The sequence below is a fragment of the Crocodylus porosus genome, unplaced genomic scaffold (assembly GCF_001723895.1).
Source record: "Crocodylus porosus isolate Cpor-Errol unplaced genomic scaffold, CroPor_comp1, whole genome shotgun sequence".
Classification (NCBI taxonomy): Eukaryota; Metazoa; Chordata; order Crocodylia; family Crocodylidae; genus Crocodylus; species Crocodylus porosus.
Genome location: NW_017728906.1, coordinates 66,413,575 through 66,429,800, shown reverse-complemented (window position 1 = coordinate 66,429,800; position 16,226 = coordinate 66,413,575).

Sequence of the window (16,226 nt, the reverse complement as noted above, 5' to 3'; positions counted from 1 at the left end):
GACTTCCTGCCCTTTGGGCAGGGGGCTGGACTCGATGATCTCCCGAGGTCCCTTCCAGCCCTAATGTCTATGAAATCTATGAAATCTAATGACTTTGGAATATATATATATTATATTCAATCTTTGGAGCAGAAGTAGGTCCTCCCCCATTACTATGTGGGTGCCCTAACCACGCCACTATGGAACAGTGCTCTTTTAATTTATTTATGTAAGGTGTGTAATATTCTATAGGCAGAGTTAAGAATACCCCAATCCTACCCTTTTTTGCCTGGTGGTCAAAGAGGTTCCTGGGAGGTGGGTACTGTGAGTCACTGGGGATGAGGGATCGACTCCTATGCTTTCAAGAAGACAACCTGTCTCAAAAATGGAAGGACAGAGAGGGGTGTGAGGAGGAACTGTCTGTTAAGCAAGTCTCCTAGAGAGCTTGCAGACCACCTGATCCTATGACTTTGCCTCAGTTCTGGTCCCTACACATCTTCCATCTTTCTGTACTTCTGTTTTCCACGTCTGTTTTCTGACTTTTGGCTTGTTTTTTACTGACTCTCAGCTCCTGACTCTGGCTTGGTCCAGGCCCTAAGCATTAGGGATACACTCCTTATTGTGATAACTGACAGATGTATGCCTTCCTAGTACAAGAAGGCATTGACCTACGCCTTCCACGTCTTAGGTGAATACTCTAGCCAACAATGTATGAAAAAAAGAAAACACTCTGCAGGGTTAACAATCTGCAATTTTTTTTTACTGACAACAAAACTTTTTTGCTGACATGCTTTTACTGACATATTTTACCTAATGTAAATATATTCCTTTTGCCAGGCCCTGGACAGCATGGAATCTGGTCAGACTCAAATGCAGAGTTTAATGCCAACTTTTGAGTCTTACTTGACTGCAGCAACAGTTTTAAACTGTACTGCCCCTCTCACAAGGGTCCTCTACTCATCCTATACCCTGATACTTCCCAACGACACCCTGCATCATGCTGCTTCTCTCAGCCTTATCCTACTGGCCCAACTTCCACCTTTCCTGGCATGAACTCCTATGCAATGCCTCTCACTACTGGTTCAGTAGTTCTGTCCCAGCCACACCACACCCTCCATGTGCCAATCAGTGCCTCAGACTGCCTAGCCATGCTTATGCCATTTTATGTGGACAGTCATTACAAGCAGCACAGGTAAATGCAGTGGCAGCATATGACTGGAGGGGGAGGGGGCAATGAAGGATACCAAGGGCTACAAGGACCTGAGAGAATGCTCCTTACAGGGTGCTGTGCTTCTGCTCAGACATTAGGTGGCATTGTTCTGCTCTATCTGTCCATCAGTGCTTGTCTTCAGTCTCTTTCTGATAAGCTTCTTAGTTTTTTATAGCTAGCACAATTTTTATGGACTTTATAGACAAATACTTTTAGTCCATTTTTATGGACTGTCCATAATCTTGTGGAAGTTGGCAACTCTGCACACTACTGTCTTTGGGTACAGTGCTGTGAAACACATGGTGGCCACTACTGTATCTCACCCAGAGCCTGCCTTAGGAAGTATGGTCTGAGACCAGCTACTGGGTCAAGCACTTTAAGGAACAAAAGCTTTGAGCTGTTTCATCCTGGGTGTCTAGAAGGTGAATTTTAGGCAACTGAGAAGCTTTGATATTGCAAACTAACATGGCATTAGGTGCTTCAGTGGTTAAGATGCAGCTGAATGAGGATTTTGAAGATCCAAGCTTTATACTTGGGAGCTTAAATCCCACTAACATCCCATTTTAGGCACCTCTGTATTACTAAGCTGCAGGGAAATTATCATGATTCTTACTATCTAAAGAATCATCTCTTGGATTCTAATATTTAAACAAGATGCAAGAATTTCTTGGGGTAATATCTTTTATTGGAACAACTATACAGTTGGGACAAAGTTAGACAAGCTTTTGAATTGCATTCAAATTCAAATTGCATTTGAAAGCTTGTCTAACTATATCCCAGCTACACAGTTGGTCCAATAAAAGGTATCACCTTAAGAAATCCTTGCCGCTTGCATAATTTCTGGACCATCATGGGTATAACATTATTTTTACACTGCAGTATTTAAACAAGTCTTCAAGAGCTGGTTTTTTGCTTGGATAATTTAAGGAAACTGAGACTGGCTAAAGGAATAACGTTAGAAATGGTAATAGAGAGTCTAATTGTTGTGTGTTTGTTTAGCGAAGTCACCACAACAGGTGTCCTAGTTTTTGTTTGGGATCCTTGAGTGCTACTTTTATTCAGATAAGATCTGTTTAAAAAATAAACCCTAGAAATTGAGATAGAGATGACATGTGAATTGATTCCCTTGATATTTCTAGGACTTCTTGGACTTAACTAACTCAGTTAAAGCAATACAAGTGATCTTTTTTTGGAAGCACATGAGAGTCTGGAACATCAAGCTAAATCAAATCAAATGATAGATCAGAGTTTGCTACAAAGTAACAATAGTCTGTAAGACCTTTACAAAAGACTTTCACATTTTGATCAGACATTATCTTGGTGTCTGCTTAGTTTCAAAGCAATTAATCTATTTCAAGGCCAAGATAATATAAGATACCTGCCTATTATGTTCCTGAAATGCAGGGCAGAGGAGATCCATGCACTGCAATATCATCTGTTTTGCCTGAGATCTTAATTTCTCTGTTAATAGAAAAGAACAGACAAAAATGTTTAATACAAAGTTAATAGGCTTTTTTTCTTAAGTATATGCTATAAACATGGTCTCAGCCACACATTTTAGGTTCCAGTTGTTCAAACTCTTGTTCTGTTGAGTAATCCTGTTATATAAGCAGAGGGTTGTGTGGTGGTAAGCATTTACACCACACAATCCTCTGCTTATATAACAGGATTTAGTTTTGTTTCCTTACCTAAGGGAGAGAAGGGATTTTACAGTTGGACAGTTCGGACACTTTAAAAGGAGTGTGGTAGTTAATCTTCATTAATTCAGATATTCAGGAAAACCTACAATATTACCATTTGAAACCATCAAAGTTTCCAGAACCTGTGAGTACTATGCATACATAGTTTAACACTGCCACTGAGACAGGATATTTTGTGCTTTCTTGTTTATGTTTTCTGATTTATAACTTGCCAAAAGCATACTTCCATGCATTGTGCAAACATTAATGTGATAACCTTGAGAAATCTGGAAGGCTCCAGTAAATCAATCAATGATCAACTTTTTAGATATAGCTATTTTTCCTTTATGATAACACAGATGGTAATAGATGGATTAGTATTTAATCAGTAGATTTTCTGGTTTGGCCCTTTAGTGTCAATTCTTAAATTCCTCTTCCTTGAAAAAAGAAGGTGCTAGAATTTGTATAAGTTATTTTTATAAATAGCTTTTCCTTAGAAGAGCCCTGGCACTCATTCCACTGAACTGTAGTATTATAAGACAAAGTACAGTAAAAGCTTTGTTATCCAGCATGAGTGGAGCAAGGGGAGTGCCGGTTATCTAAAAATTCTGGTTATCTTGGCTTACATAAGGCTGTGGTGGAGCTGGGTGGTGGATGGCAGCAGCCACCACCACCAGCTGCACATTTATCTCCTCATGGCCAGCTGGCCAGGTGGCACCTGTGTGGCCCACAAAGGGGAGCCATTGTGGTTACCCCCACCCCTTCTCCCCCAATGGCCCTGCTCAAGTAATCCTTGATGTGCATGCCAGAAATTCCCATTAATAGAGTATTCCGGTTAGTAAAACGCTGGTTAACATAGCTTTTAAAGTACTTCTAGTTTGCTTGCAGTGGACTCCATGTTAAGTTCCTAATTTTCAGAGCTGAACTGAATTCAGTGGTTTCAGTTATTTTAAATGATATGCTCTTACATTCATATATGCTGAATTTGGGGGTTGAAAAAAACAATAAAACACTAGATTGGCTTTATAATATCTTTGAGAAATGCATTAATTTACAGAGGAATCACGGCAATAATTTCAAGGACCAGGGGAAGTTGGAAAAAAACCTGCTAACACAACCCAAACTCCCATTAAATTTTCAGATTCTAGGTGAGCAAGGTCATATAAAAACCTAGATTGCTATTGACATCTGAGCTCTTTAAGAGAAAATAACTAACAATGAAAGTATCTGGCAATCTTGAATAACTTTCCTATTAACTCCAAGGGGAAAGGCCAAGATGGGGGGGAGGGAAGGGTGGGGAACAGAGAGAAAAGAAATAAGCTAGTACCTTACATGGTGACTGTTCTTTATGTTAGTAAAGAAAACATTTAGGTATGTGCATTTCCAATTCAAGTACGAACAGCTTCAGCTGCCTCCTGATAAGCACATGTGATAGTATTTCCTAAAAGAATCTCATCTGTAGTCAGGTCATGTTGTTCTATTCCAGCAACCATAGTAGTTGATTTTGGCTATTGATTCTTAGGTTGGTATCTTGAACTTTCAGTGTCATTTTGGTTTATGACTTTTCTGTATACTCTGGAGTACTAAAGAACCAATCCTACTTTACACAAGTTTAAGATACACCAATCCTTTCTTTATAACTGGCATACTTAAAAATGATCACATGATAGGATCTGATTGTGGTTGCATATCTTGCCTCCTGGCAAAGACTGTTGCATATCTTGCCCCCAGGCAAAGGCAGGACATGCAATTGTTGGGATTGGGGACAGATCCTAATCTTGGGATTGTGGGCATGGGGATTAGAAGATTTTACAGGGGAAGTCCCTTGGTTTTGATCTCCTGCACAAGCAGATCCTATGCCAAGTTCAGGATTTAAACCCTTTGGCTTCCCCCACCAGGAGCTTGATCCCATACCCAACATCCCACCAGGGTTTCCAGGCAAAAGGGAGTTTGGGTTTGGGTGTTGACACTGGCCCTGGGGCAGCCCTGGGTCAGTTGGAGACCTCCGTCTGTGCCAGGCCAGAAGACTCAGGGGCTGTCCAGAGATGGGGCTGTCTGACAATCAGCTGATTGTAAGGCATTGGCCCCAGACAGCCCTGCATCACATGCATGCCGTACATTCAGTGAAAAGCATTATATAAACCAGTCAAACATTTTCTATTTATAACATGGAGCATTTTTAGGGCTGGTTTGCCATTTTAATTTCCCTTAAATTGTGTGTACATATAGCACCCTTACCATTTATGGCACAATAAGCCCATTAACTACACCATAAATATAACCTCTACCAGTGCTCATTAGCAAGGTAAATGTTTTGTGGGTTTTTTTCCTTTAGTTTTCTTTCTTTTCATTACTGAAGGTAAAAAAAAACAAGGGTCTCATCCAAAATTTATTGAAGACAATAGAAAAAGCCCTGTTGATTTCAGTGGGCTTTGAATTAGCAAATACATTCAAATTCCATGTAAAGCTTAATACTTACATTTGAAAATTTTACAAAGTTTGGCTTATTGAGATCAGCTTACCATAAATAACAGACATGACTATATTTCATAACATTTCATAGCAAATAGAGTTCATACAAAATAAGAGGCAGATGGTGTTACAGAAGGTATTTTCCATTATTCCATCTTCACAACTGTGGACACTCCTCTCAGTATGTTCTCTCCCTTCAGACACAGAAAGATTTGTTCCTCTATAATTACTGAAATTAAAGGTGTTTATACTTCCACTATGTGACAGTCATGGCTGAATGATGGTATTAATCCAACATTAAAACAAATAGCTCTCCTAAATTTGTGGTCTTCACATTGGGAAAGAAATGTAACACAGTTAAAAATGATGGTCCTTATTATCTTATGAATTTTCCACAGTGCCTTTATTAGTCATATTGTTTCTATGGAGTCTCTTCCACTTGCACCTTTACACACAAAATATTTACATACTCAGAGCTCTTTAGATTAGGCACCACTTTTTTTTATTGCTGTTTAGCATGCCTGGTGCTTATGAAAGCTATGTCAGTTTTAGAATAATGGAGAATGCTGTTTGTATAACATGCAGTGAAATCATCACCACTTCTTTTTTTCCCCCCAACTACTCCTATGTCATTAAATACTGCACCAGATTGCTTTCAAAGCATTTCTTATGATTAACATCTGCAAACTTCTCTTGGGCCTTTTAAAGCTTACCATTAATCAGGAATGTAATCATAATTAGACTGGAAATGCTATAAATATTCCTCTTATCTTTCATCTTGAGCATTTTGTGCAAAATCCAGCTATATAGAGCAGACTCCTTCAAATGTTAATAAAGGTGTGACTTTCTGGCCCATTCACCTAGTATAAAATAAGTTGACACTCCTGTTACATGATGGGGGGCAGTGATTTACAAGCCCTATGCTTCCCTCTGCAAGTGAAAGGGAGAAAAATCTGGCTAAACCTGAGCCCAAGACATGGACATGGTTTACTAAAGTCATCTGGTCATCAATCTCTGTAACATCTACTTCTCTCTGATGGCGCAGGGCTGGGACTGAGATTAAGATAGAGCAAGGGTGGGCATATGGCAGATTTGAAGAATTGAGTTTTTTGTGACAAATTGTGCCTTCAAACATGTGAGAAATCCAAACAGAAAATTTACCACTACAGGTTTCCTTCGCTTTATGCTGTACGTGTGTTCCTGGAAAACAGTGCATATCTTGAATTTGCATAAAGGAAACCCACTTTACAATGTGACAAACAGAGATATGTTCCAAGACGTTGACTGGACTGATCCCCAGACCCATTTCTACCACTTTTACAAGACTATTTTGGTATACAACTACACACAAGCACAGGACACTATCATAATGGGAAAGGCAACTACAGAAGCACGTGTTGCAGACAATGAGTAAGGAGCACAGATCCACACAGGAGACTGTATTTTGGTGCGTGTTACTCCCACAATACACTGCACAAAGCAGCTGACTGCAAGCTTCCACTACACTGATCGCATAAGAGTGAATGTACCTCGCATATAATAAATTTTTGGTATAAAAAGGGTCATTGCATAAGAGCAAATTTATACATACAGAACCCGCATAAAGCGAGGGAAATCTGTATTATTTTACACTACCTCCCCCCCCGCAACCTTCAAAAAAGGCTGTAGAACTAAAACTAAGGGAGTACTTTGTGTCAGCTTCTGGTAATACTGGAGCTTTGTTCCTAAGGTGGGCAAGAGTATTAAGATGATGGGCCTCCAAATAAATACCCATCCTTCAATGATTCTCTAAAAATCTAAGGGATTGTTCATAATCTCTGTACGTACCCAGAGAGCACAGTCCCTCCCTTTTCTTTTCTGTTCTAAACTTGGTGCTCTAAAGATATGATCTCATGGAAATCTGTGGATTTCTATGGTTTTTATGTGTTTCTCCTATGAACGCTACTGTCCAGCTCCAAGTTTCAATTAATATATGGAGAGTAGGTTGCAGAATATGACGGTTTTAGAGCCCAATTTGTCCATGTTTAGGTAAACTTTCAGATGATTTCACCATATGGATTGCTGGATTTGGTAGCTTGCAGTTATCAATTGATATAGTTCTGTCAGCCTTCCAATTCTAACATGGCATACGAAAACTCATTTTTTTGGCTTCACTAATATATCTGATTCACAACTTAAATATGAAAGTTCATCTTTGAAAGGTATGTTAAGTGGTCTTTTATATAAAACATAAGGATGGATAATTGCTTACAAGGTTATAGCTGTGAAAAATAAAACTATATCAGTGCCATCACCTGTTGCCTTAATGGGAGTTAGAAATTTTGTAGTTAATAAAGATGTCACAATTGCATAAACATGAGAAACCCATCATTTTGTATTGGCAAGTTGCCATTAAGAAGGATGTTAGAAAGCAGAAAAATATAGTAGGGAATCAGCTTTACAAAAAGAATAACTTGATTGGTTGGTATAGTTTCCAAGAGCCCTTCTTATTTATTTTAAATAAAGGGTTACATAGAAATAGCTAATGCTATAGTGAACTTTGTTAGGATCAGTTTAGCAAGAAGTTCAGGTTAGAGTGTCTCTTGGGTGCAATATTAAGGGAAATTGGTTAAATAAATATTGCAGATTTGTCTGTAGAAATAAACTTATAGGAAAAATGTAGCATTCCAAAAGAGCTGCTTTTCTTTCTCTCCCTCCCTCACTCCTTTTTTTAAAATTAGCTTTTGATTCACTCAAAGAAGGAGAAACACCTAGAACCATCTGTCCAGGATACTAAGTAAAATGCATCGCAGCAAAATAAAATGTTAGTAATAGTATAGTAAGCATAGTAAAATTTAATAAAGGCAAGACAGCTTAATAATATTTAGTTTGGCCATAATCTTGCTAAAATCAAACTCAGAACTTTAAAAAAAAAAACCCATAAAAAGCCACAATGTTTTTGTCCCATAAATTGATTAAATGTGAATTTCTCTCTTTTATTTGGTGAACCTAATGTAATTCAAATAGAGTGTATTTTTATATTTCCTTTGCATTTCTTTTTAAAAGCAAATTTATCAGAGGTAGAGAATAAAAACAAAATCAGTTTTATAGAATGTGAAACCAGTCATGTAAGGGCCAAAAGCTTCTCCATCCTTTCAGATTTTACCTACTGAGCTACTACTATCTCTGAGCGTGTCCAGACGAACCCGTACGTGCCTCTTGCAGTGTCTCAAACCTCTTTGAGATGCCACAAGAGGCACGTACAGGAACAGGAAAAGGCTCCTGATGCTGCCAGTTTGCAGTGCAAGGGCAAAATTAGAAACCCTGGTCAAAAAAAAAATGCAGCTAAAAAAAGCGGGTAACTCAAGGCTGGATCCTCTACACAGATGCTCTGGCTGCCAGAACATCTCTCTGGTTGGCCCTTGCCTTGGTGCTTAAGCATGCTGCCTGGCTGTGCAGGCCAAGCAGTGTGCCAGCAGCAGGGCTCCCATGCCAGTAAGTAAGGGGACTGGAGGAGGGGGGAAGGGGACCATGGCGGGGATCCCGCTGGCTCTGCCCACTCCCTGAGCCCCCCGATTCCTGCCCTGCCTGACCCATCCTCCCCACCACCTGAGGCCCCTGATCCCTACCCCCACAGCATCCCCACAATTAAGAAAACAAACAAGCAAACAACAGCCCCCCCAGCACTTACCAGCAGTTCCAGCTGCTGTCTGAGTCACTGGGGCCCTGCCTGCACAGCGTGGGGCAGGATAACAGCCCCAGCAGCCCCAGCCCAGGCCCTGCTGCCCCCCATGCTCTGTGCTGCCTGGGGCGGGGGCTCTGCCAGGAGGCCCCGGAGCCCCCACAGCCCCTGCTTCTATGGTAAGTACAGGGGGGTTTTTTTCTTTTCTTTTTCTTTTTTTCCCTTTTTTTCTTTTTCTTTTTTTTAAAGTGCTGGTGCCTGAGGTTGGGGGGGCAGCTATAGGGGCCTGGGGGTGCAAGTGGGGGATTGGGCCAGGCAAGTGGCCATTGGGAAGGCTGGGGGGGGGGGTAAAGCCAGGTGGGGAAGCAATCCAGGTGGCTGGGGGACCAAGCAGGGGTGAGACAGGGCATGTGGGCCCTGCAGGGGGGGTGGTAGACCCTGTGGGGGCTACTTGGCCCCTGTGGGGGGGCTGTTACCCCTGGTGGGGTGCTGCAACCCCTGTGGGTGGAGGCTGTTTCCCCTGTGGTGGGGCTGTAGCCCCTGTGCGGGGAGAAGTAAAAGATATAGGTCTTTAGAATTCATTTTATGATGGTGATGGAGACATTGGTAGGAATCTAACATGCTCAACTAATCGCTGTCTCTCTGTCTCTCGCTCTCTCTCTATAGTGGTCTTTTGTTTTAATTGTACAGGAACATGGATTTCAGGGTATTTTACAGTGTGACTTTGGGATTTTTTTATCAGGGATTTTTCAGTTTCAGAACACCAGAATCCCCCCTAGGGAGGCCAGTGGCAGGACCCCAACTGCTCAGAGATGTCACCTTGGACCCAGATGGAGGTAGCTAACTTCCTGGCCAAGTGGGGCCAGGAGGACATGCTTTGACAGTTCAAAGCAGCCCACCACATCTGGAACATCTTCCGGGTGATAGCTGCCCAGATGGCCGGGCAGAGGCACACATGGCAGTAGAGCCACACAGAGGCCAACCCTGCAGCCACAGCCCACTGGCAGCTGGCCCAGAGGGGAGATGCCTCTTCTGGCTGTGCAGTCCCCATCCAGGTCTAGCAGGCATGCAGCGAGTCACAGCCAGGCAGCAGCCCCCACTGCCAGACTGCTACAGTGGGTAGAGGGTGCAGGGAACTTTCAGGGCTGCTTCAGCAGTCATAGTTTCATAGTTGGTAGGCTTGGAAGGGACCTAAGCAGGTCATTAAGTCTGACCCCCTGCCATGGGCAGGAAAGGATGCTGGGGTCAAACAACCCCAGCTAGGTGATTGTCTAGCCTTCTTTTGAAGATCCCCAGGGTAGGGGTAAGCACCACTTTCTTTCAAAGTTGGTTCCAGCTCCTAGCTGCCCTAACTGTGAAGTAGTGCCTCCTGATGTTTAGCCTGAACCTACTTTCAGTCAGCTTCTGGTCATTATTCCTTGTTACTCCCGGCAGTGCTCGGGGGAGCATTGCCTGCTGGTCCCCCTTGGCAAGTTTGTAGGCGGCTACCAGATCCCCTCTCAGTGTTCTCTTGTGGAGGCTGAACAGGTTCAGGTTTTGTAGCCTCTCCTTATAGGGCCTGCCCTGCTGGCCCCTGATCATATGAGTGGCTCTCCTCTGGACCCTTTCGATGTTGTCCACATCCCTCCTGAAGTGTGGCTCCCACAACTGGACACAGAACTCCAGCTGCGGCCTGACCAATGTCGCACAGACGGGGAGGATCACCTCCTTGGACCTGTTTGTGAAGCATCTATGGATGCGTGACAAGGTGCGGTTAGCCTTCCTGACTGTGTCCCCACATCGGCAGCCCATGTTCATCTTGGAATCAATAGTGACTCCAAGATCCTTTTCTGCCTCTGTGCTGACAAAAAGGGAGTTCCCCAGCCTGTAGGTATGCTGCTGGTTTTTCCTCCCCAGGTGCAATACCTTGCACTTGTTCGTATTGAATCCCATCCTATTCTCATCTGCCCACCTCTGTAACCTGTCCAGATCTAGTTGTAGCCTGTCCCTCTCTTCTAGCCTCAGTCTCTCTACATCTTAGTGTCATCTGCGTACTTGAACAAGGTGCTTTTCACCCCCTCATCCAAGTCACCCATGAAAATATTGAAGAATGCAGGCCCGAGGACTGAGCCCTGGGGAACCCCACTGACCACATCCCTCCAGGTTGAAATGACCTGTCCACCACCACTCTCTGTGTGCAAGGGGTAGTGTCCCCAGGTACCAACTGGATGGGCCCCAGAAGCTCCTGAGAGCGAGTAGCCCTGAGCTACTCGCCAGGGCAGCATTTTTGCACTGATGGGGCTAGGACAGGGAAACTTTTTATACTGCTGGGGACAGCACAGGTGCTGGCCCCAGGCCCTAGCTGCCTCTGGCTGCAGATCCAAGAAGAGCCAGCAGGGTTATTTTTCCTCATTTGGCACAATTTGCTCCACAACAAAGTGCATGTCCGAGCATATGCGCTCTGGCTAAAAAAGCCCTGGCTCAAATTTGGACCACTTCTATTTGAGCTAGTGCAAGTGCATGTGCTTGCATGCGTGGATACACCCTCTGTATCTTCCTAGAATCATAGAACAGTAGGGCTGAAAGGGACCACTGGAGGTCATCTAGGTCAACCTCTTGCCTGAGGCAGCACCATCCTATACAAATCCTTGTCTAACCAAGTACTAAAATGATGTAATGAACCCTGTCCCAGAACTACAAGGCATAGCACCCTAACATGTCACAGCTAAAACAGGGGAACACTGGCTGCCAGTGTCCTGCTGCTGTAAGGGTTAAAATATCCCTGAGAAATCCAAGGAAGAGAGATATGCCTCCCTCTACAGTGGAAGGCAAGAACTCCCACAGTCCATACCAATCTGATCATAAAGTAAGATTTCTTCCTGATCCCAAATGTGACGACCAGTCTGACCCTAAGCATAGGGGCAAGACCATCTTGTGAAAAACCTCTGGGTGTTAGTTCCAGCAAGAACACCGGAACTCTCCAGACAATCTCCAGTCAAATCCAGTGCAGCACAAGCTGTCTCATTCTAGAGGAGCCTTGGCTGAAGCCAACACCTAATGCTTCTGAGGAAGGCAAATTCCCCCTCTCCCTCTAACATGACACATGTAGCAATAGGAAGAGGGAAAAACAATCCTTCATAGTCCTACGTGGCAAAAGAATAGGGAATACCAAATCCCCACTCCCCATTCTTTTCTGCAACTTGGGAACAGCAAGCATAACTCCATACATCCAACCCCTCCTACTACATAGTGTGAAGTCCCCTTTCTGTATCCTCTCCAGAAATCTTATTCCAGCTCCTATGATCTTCTTTCATAACTAAGTCAGATTGTGGAGCTCTGCATCATTCTCTTGCTGCTGAGTGTGGTTGTCTCTGATTTTCAGCTTGCTGAGAGCTCTCATCTCCCAGCAGTGTGTGCTCATGCACACACATGCATGCGTGTGCGTGTGCTTCGGGGAGGGGGGAATGGTTCCTGGGCTTGCGACTGTTATTGGCTGTGGAGAGGGACATACTCCTGTGCTTAATGTTTCCTACTGGAATATGACTCAGAAAATTAGCTGTCTAAATAGTCTTTCAGAGGTGCCTTCCTCTCCCCATTGACTGTATGGGCACCTAGCCCCATATACAAGGCCTGTAGTTGAGACCACTAGAATATGTTGGGGGCCTACGTGTCTAGGATTCTTTTTAAGAGCTGTCAGTGAGTCAATCAATGCTTGTTCAGGTTAGTAACACTTACTTGTGGTCTACTAAAATCATAAGTCTGCAGGGCTGTCCTGAAAAAGCTCAGCGTCAGAACTACAAGGGTGGAATGCATCTTGTCTCAAAACAATGAGATAATGGTTGTACCACTCAGCAGGGCTGACCTGAATATCAGCCAGCTCCACAACAAACTCAAAATACAAGGACAAGCATATGGCTGGGCCAATGAATGCTCTCTTCAACCATCTGGATAAAGTGTGTATTTTATCCAGCAGAGCACAACCTGTCTCGTTCTAGAGGATGTCCATATGTACATTGAAATCTCCAAGGACTACGCTCTGCAAAGATCCCGACAGCCACACTCACGTCAGTTTAGAGAACTCATCTGAAAACTTGTGCTGTGGATTTGGTAATCTATACATCATGCATTTTGATCCAAACCCAAAACCAAGGATATAGCCAAAATATTTGAATATCCTGTCTTCAATACTGGGCATACTGAACATTGCAAAGAAGAAAAAAAATCATTACTTTCCCACCAGCCCTATTTTCAGCACAAAGTCAGTGAATCACTGAGTACCTGGTAGGGACCGTCTTTGCTAAACCAGGATTTGCAGCAGTATCTAAGGTGCCTGACAGGCATTAATTTAAAGGTGTGATGAGATCTGATGTAGGATCCTGACAAACATGCTTCCTGCCATGCCACATGCACAATTGTGTGATGAAGCATAACAGCCCATGTTGCCAGTACAAGGAGAGCCCAATTCTGGTCTCCTCCTGCACCAACAGTTAGCAAGCTTGGCTTGCTCTACTCCTGTGGCTGGGTGACCTGATCAGCTGATCAGGGCTCCCAGCCACAGGAGCACCTTGTGCTCTCCCCTGCCCAGGACCAACCAGCTTCTGGATTATGTGAGAGTCTTGAAAGGTTACAATGTGCTCCAAAGGTATAAACTGAATGGCCACATATTGAATTAAAGGTGTGATAGGAACCAGCCACAAAGTTATTCCATCTCTTTTGTGTAATAACTTTATGGCTCATTACTCCTTTTATCATGCCATTAAATGAACACACATTTGGCCAGATCATTACTTAAGACATGATTAATGAGTTAATCTCATCTTGAGTGTGACTTCTGGCAGGGGCCTAAGTCTTGGTAATACTTGCCACGGCTGGATGACATGTCACAATACAATCGTGAAGTGTATCAACCTTGTTCACAACAAACCAGATATGAATCATTGAGAAAGTCATATAAGAAAGACTATAATTATCCATATGACCCTGGTCCTCAGACTTCTGAATAAGTGGAGCCAAAGAGGTCTTTCAAAGGCCTCTCCAGTCAGGTGCCACCAGCCAGTCTCAACCCCAGCTCCACTTTTTCTGCAGAGTCTTACTAACGGACATGTGTAAACCCCCTAAAGCAACTTTCCCACCCACCCAATACATATAACTCATAATCTCCTCTTCCAGTCACTTGAAGCACAATACCATGACAATAATACTAGGAAAACCTTTCAGTTATCAATTCAAATAAAAAAGATATCACATTGAGAGGGCTTCTCTTACCTCCCTCTGTTTCTAAGCCAACACTAAAGAAAATAAAAGACTGCACTCACTGCACTCTTGGAATAAAATATATAAATTATAAAAGAAATAATAGAAAACTACCTTGCTGGATGGTGCCCTCAAATAAATTATTTCACTGTGAGAGGACAGAGAAAGAGAGAGAACAAAGATAAGCTCAGCTAAACTTAACTAAAGTATAAATACATTTACTCTCATCAGTCTTTTAGCAACCTGTCACCAAGAGGCCACTATTTTTAGCACACTTGTATCCTGAAAACTATTTCTCAAGGGCTGCCCCAGGATATTCAATAACATCTTTCCAGGAGCATGAAGAATGGGAACTGCTGTTTGACTAGCATTTCTGTATCTGTATTTAAATCACGGATAGCATCATGCACTGAAACAAGCAGATGTTAAAAAAAGTAAAATATTAAATATGATTTATAAATCCTCTTGCGAAAATTAGGTATCTGGGGAATGTATCTGATACTAGAAATCCCCATGGATACAGATCAGTAGGGGAGTGTGTATTTTAGGAGATAAGGGAAATCTTGGCTCTCAGATATCCCCTGTAAACATGAAAAGCTTGATGTGGAAGCAAAAATTCTGTTACAAAGTAAGAAATAAGCAGTAAATTCCCTGGAAATTCCCATCACCCTGTCTTCACTGAACCACGATTACATTAATTCTGAGGTCGGTGGCTGACAGGTATACAAATTACCTCATTAGTGCTTGTGAGTCTGTGTGTTTCACACAGTGCATGAACAAACAATCGAAGTAAAAAATCACAGCAGGCTAGAATTCCCAAACTAAATATTTGTCAAGCAGCACAATAGTATGATAGAAGAAACTCGTGCAACAGAAAAATTAAAGTGTTTTGTCAGTCAAAACAATTATGAGGTCCTACCTATGCCACAGAAAGATACATTTTTCAATTACTGGTTTGAACAATTGACCAAGACATGTGCTAATCCTGCAGTAATTAATCATACCAAGCAGTGTTATATTAAACCCAAAACACTCAGACTTCTCATACGCCTATTATATGCATGCTATTTTTATATTAAATGGTAATTTAAATATTTTCCTACACTTGATTTTCAACTAGCCCTATTATATTTATATCAAGAGCAGCTGTTTTTATTTGTATAGTTATTGATCGATTTGACAAAATACATAATTAGAAATATATATTAAAATGCAGATACACAATAATATATTAGATCTACAGTATATTATGTGCATCTTAAAAATATTTGCTTATTTTAACTGTTGTAAATGTTAGATATATTTAACTACCTATTAAACTTAGGTTTTTGCATAGAACGATTTGCTTTTTAATAAAAGAAGCACTATTCATTACATTTGCATGAGATTTGACCCAAATGTAGGTGACTGATAAACAAGACTTATCTTTTATATATATGTTATTATTTGCCCACGATTTCACATGCTTTTACTTTGAGATCATTCTGACTTGTACAAGGTACAGAAAAATAGAAAATCATCTTCCAGTGCCTGGCAGTATTTTAAAACCCCTTGCCCTTATTTTGCACAGGCATAAAAACTATGCAGGATACAAAATGGGCCATTCGCTTCCTGGATGATGCTTTTCTCAGTCTGCTTACCAGTATATACCTTTGTGCTATGCAAAGCTGAAGTAGCCTTTTGTGAGGGTATCACTCTGTGCTGTATATTTGTTCTTGTTGGTTAGTTGTTTTACTAGCCAAAATATTGTTTAGAGCTGGGTGCTGTACGTGCATATTTGGGAGACCTAATTCTAGACCTGGACAAGCTCAGCAAATGGGCAGACGAGAACCTGGTGGTGTTTAACACCGAAAAATGTAAGGTTCTCCACCTTGGGAGGAAAAACCTGCAGCATCCTTATAGGCTCGGCAGTGCTACGCTGGATAGCACTACAGAAGAAAGAGACTTGGGGGTCATCATTGACCACAAGATGAACATGAGCCTGCAATGTGAT